Here is a 5,236-nt window from a genome sequence, read left to right on the forward strand (position 1 = left end):
ATGCTTAAATACCATATATTTTAGGTCAAAAAATAAAAAAAATTGAAATCTTAAATTTTAACATCTCCAGCACAATCATAACATAAACATTCCAACTAGAATAATGAAAATCTCTACTAATTAATGAAACCTTCTTTGTCAACCAAAAGAGAATGAAAAGACAACTTGGTCTTCTATCACACAAAAAAAAAGATAGGCAATAATGTAATTTCACAAGTCCAAATTTTACTGTTTTTTATTGACGCCTCACCTACAGGTAATGTTAAAATATCTCTAATATCTACAATTAAAAAAAAAACCAAAAAGCAAAAACAAAAACCTCCCACTCCCGCATGTTCTCTCTCTCTCTTCTTCTCTCCTCATTTTCTAAAAAAAATGTGTTCATACGCAAAAAGTGTGCAGGCAAATGCTAGTACACATTTAAAGTTCAACTAGAATCATAACATAAAGGCTTTTTTAAATATTTTGGGTTTAAAGTTTGACAACACATTGGGCTTAGAAATTAGGTTTAAAAAATAATACCGAAAACAGATAATTAAATAAATAAAATTAAAAAATATTAATTTAATTAATTTGGTTCGGTTCAGTTTCTAGACCACTGAAACTGAAACCGAACCAAAAGTATTCGGTTCGGTTTTCGATTTTTCGAACCCACCCTTACCAGGGACATATATTGGAGAGGAAATGCGTATGATTGCCTATAAAATAAAGCAAAAAACTGTCAAGAAATTAATATATAGGAGAATCTTTTCTTTTCTGACCCTCCATTTGCTTTGGAAAGAAAGTGGAAAGCTAGTAACTTTGGAGCAATGTTAAATCCCTCAATCTTTCTCTTTATCCAAATTCATGACAAAATAAAGACACTCTCATGGAATCTAACTTCTGTACAACTCAAGCATAAGACATATTGAAAATTTTATTATTCAAGAGGTGTAGAAAGGCCACTCCCCACCTCCCTCCCTTTACAAATCTCTATTAATTAATGAAACCCTATTTGTCAACCAAAAGAGGGTGAAAATACAACTTAGTCTTCTATCACACAAAAAAAATGGTGGGTAATAATGTAATTTCACAGGTCCAAATTTTACTGTTTTTTATTGAAGCCTCACTTACAGGTGATGTTAAAATATCTCTAATATTTAAAAAAAAAAACCAAAAACAAAAACCTCCCACTCCCCCCACGTTCTCTCTCTCTCTCTCCCTCTCTCATTCTCATTTTCCAAAAAAATGTGTTCATACACACAAAATATGTAGGCAAATGCTAGTTTCTATAAACGAAAGCTTGCACTTTCATGGAGTACCCCAAAAAGCCCCCAATTTTTTTTTACAAATGATAGGGCATTACCCAACATCCCGATTTAAGTTGAATAGATTGGAAATAGAGACATTGACACAATTTACAATCCTGGGAAGAACACATGTCAGGTTTGAATCATCTAAGAAAAAATGTACTCATGGCCATATTCTCTTTTTCGACATTTTCTTAAAACCAGTACTCCTACCCTAGTAAAAAATACCTAGTTTTGTTAATGTAAAAAATACCCAATTTCCTTAATGAGTTTGATCTATGATAGTAGAATTCAAAGCAAATTTTCCAAATTTCTTAATGTATAATACCCCGTTTTGTTAATGAAATTTGCTAGGACTTCCTCTCATTCCCAGTAGGTAATCCCAATTCGAAACCCTATTTGATTCCCAATTCGATACCCAGTTTTGTTTATAAACAAAAAAAAATGGAAAAAGAAATACAAACCCCGGATTCCCAATTCGAAAATCATAACCCAATATTCTCAATTCGAAAACCCTAACACAAGATTCCCAATTCGAAAACCGTAACCTAGGATTCCCAATTCGAACCCTAAATCCTCAATTCTTCTAATTAAAACAATTCAACATAAAAAAATGAAAAATTTCATTAATAAATAATTGAATTAAGGGAGAGTGAATGAAGGGATACTGGAACTTACCTAGTAATGTTACGGCGGCGGTGAGATGGTGCGGTATTGGAGTATCGCGACAGATGTTAGGTGCAGAGAAAAGAGTTACAGAGAGACAGAGAAACAGAAAGAGAGAGCGAGAGATGGAGAGAGAGGGAGAGATTGAGATAGTGAGTGATGAGATCGAGAGATCAAGAGACTGAGAATCGAGAAGGAGAGAGAAGAGCGAAGAGTGAGCTTCGAATAGAATAAGAGAGAGATAGAGTCTGTAAGAAATATGAAGGGGGATGGTGTTTTAATTTTCGCCAAAATAAAAACCGCACCGAAACAAAAACGCGCCCAATTTTTGCCAAAAAAATCAAATTTTTATATGTTTGCGTGACGAGGGTGTTCTAATTTTTATTGCACGTCGATTTTTAAATAAAAAATGAATTTTAGCGCAACAAACATTTCTAAAACGTTGTCGCACATATTTGTAAATTTAATTTATTTTTTGTTTATATAAATAAATAATTTTTTTTGTTTAATTAATTTTTTTATCTAATTTTTTATAAATTTTAAAGGAAACTTTTGTTTGTATACAAAATAAATATCATTACATTTACATCACAAGTTTTCATTAATCCTCGTCTGAACTAGAATAAATATCATCGCTTTCATTAGATTCGGACTCCCATTCCTCCTCATCTGTAGGCACATCAACATCGTTGTTAGTGTGCTTGGGTGCATTGTATCGCGGTAAATCCCCAAGGTCAATCATAATGGAATCGATCGATATTTTGATTTTAGGACCTCCGGCTATCTGATACGGTTCTTGTACAATAGTCATATCTTGCAATGTATATGCACCAAGTTCCATTGAAGTCTCCAGTTGTTGGTCAGCAACGTCACCACAATCGTCATCGTTAGTTGGATCTCAGTTCGGAATATCATATAGTCCTCTATGCTCAATCTTCTGAACTACTTTCCATCCCTTCCCGCCCTTAAGGTCATATATATAGAAAATTTGTTTGGTCATCGTTGCCAAAATGTAGGGGTTGTCATTATACCAACATCTGTTAGTGTTGACCTATAAAAAACTATCGTTTTGCTTAACACCTCCAACCCTACGTGGGTTTGTATCAAACTAGCGACACTCAAACAGGATAACTTGACAATGGTCTTTGTAAAGCAATTGCATAACACTTGTAAGTTTTCCATAGCAATCAATGTCTGCAATGTCGCCCATACCCGGGACATGTACCCCACTATTTTGCGTACACAGCTTGTCATCAAGATCAGCTGCCAAAAACTTGATGCTGTTTACATGACAACAGGAGTACAATTTTGGCTTAGGGGCCTGATAGCCAAGTTGTACAATTCTTCAGTGTAAGCGGGTGAATTCATGTCCTTCAATTTCTTCACCTAAATTAATGATAAAAAGTTGATGTGTTAGTTTACCATTTATAATTACGCAAATAACCCAAAACACGAACAACTTACATTGTCACGAAACCAACGAGGAAACAATTCACGTTGCTTCTTGGCATATAAATGTGAAGGATGTTCCCACTTCATCAACTCTTCATGCTCATCTAGGTAAGTAATTGTCTTGTCACAATTGTTAAGTACAAACTATTGTGCTACCTCCATGTCTATTTTGTTAAACAACTCCCCTCTGATTGGTTCGCCAAAGGGTTGTGCAATTTGGGCAAAAACAGAAAGTTTTTCACTTCTCACACCGCCGTCATTCTTGTAATGTTGTTGATTGAACATAGTCTCAATGTCTTGTAGGTATATTGCACAAAATGTAAGCGACTCAAATGCGACCCATGCCTTTATGATTGATCTTTCGGGCTTTGCCATGTTCCGTACACTCTTTTTTAATTCACCCAGTAGTCTGTACCAATACACAAAATAACGTGTAAAATTAGTCAAATTGTACATACATCATGAACTAAAGTATTTCTGGCGATTAAATACCTTTCTATTGGATACATCCATCGATAGTTAATGGGTCCAGCTAGAAGTGCCTCATTCGGCAAGTGAATCATGATGTGGATGATGCTTGTGAAGAAAGTTGGAGGAAATATTTGTTCAAACTTGCATAGCACTTTAATAATATCGTCGCGCAACTATTTAACATAGGACTTGCACCATATCGTCGCGCAACTGTTTAACATAGGACTTGCAGTTAATTAAGAAAAATATCTCACCAACAATATAATCGGCTTCACCACATCTTCGGGCAAGAGGTGTCGAATTTCCACTAGGAGAAGGCGTTGAAGTATCACATGAAAATCATGACTCTTGAGCTCGAACAACCTCTTCTTGTGTGTCCAGTTCAAATGTGTGTCTGGTCTTGTCTTATTTACGGATTTGCCCAACAGAGCAAATCCGAAATGATTCACTTGATCCAAAATATCATATCTGGACCATTCTCTGGGTCTTGGCTGAATCTCTGTGCCGTTGAAGAAGGTTGTCTCATTCTGACGTTACTCGTGATCCCATGGCAACCATTTACGATGCCGTAGGTAACAAACTTTTCCCGTAAGCCAACCAGACATTATGTTCTATTTGCAAATCGGGCATGCATAATAACCTTTAGTACTACACCCAAACATCATAGTGTACACAGGAAAATCGTTAATAGTCCACATCATTGCTGCTCGCAAGGTGAACATCTTTCCGGTAGATTTATCGTACGTGGGAACACCGTTTTCCCATAATTCTTTCAGTTCATCAACCAACTGTTGCAAATAAACATCAATAGATGTGCCCGGATCTTCGGTTATCAACAGTGTCATCATAATATATTATTTTTTCATGCACTTCTAAGGCGGCAAATTATACAGAATTGCAACGATTGGCCAAGTGCTGTGGTTTTGGTTTAGAACCCCGAACGGATTAAACCCTTATGTCGCAAATCCCAATCTAATGTTCCGGGGCTCACATGCAAAATCGGGGTACAACCGATCATACTCTTTCCATGCCTTTTCATCTACAGGATGTTTCATAACATCGTCATCCATTCGTTTGTCCTTATGCCACTTCATGTCGCTTTCAGTGTGTGTTGACATATACAATCGCTGCAACCTGGGCTTTAATCGGAGATAACGCATAACTTTTTGTGGAATCTTCGTTGTTCTATTAGGAGGTCATTTTAAACCGCGACTCATTACATACAGGACATTTATCCAACGCTTTATTCTCTTTGTAGAACAACACATGAATTTTTTCACTAATCCAAGACTATTCAACACTTTCTTTGCACTTTTATGATCTTTAGGCAGGCAATTGTCCTTTGGAAGCATCCTCTT

This window comes from Pyrus communis, chromosome 2 (assembly GCF_963583255.1).
Source record: "Pyrus communis chromosome 2, drPyrComm1.1, whole genome shotgun sequence".
In the NCBI taxonomy this organism is placed as follows: Eukaryota; Viridiplantae; Streptophyta; class Magnoliopsida; order Rosales; family Rosaceae; genus Pyrus; species Pyrus communis.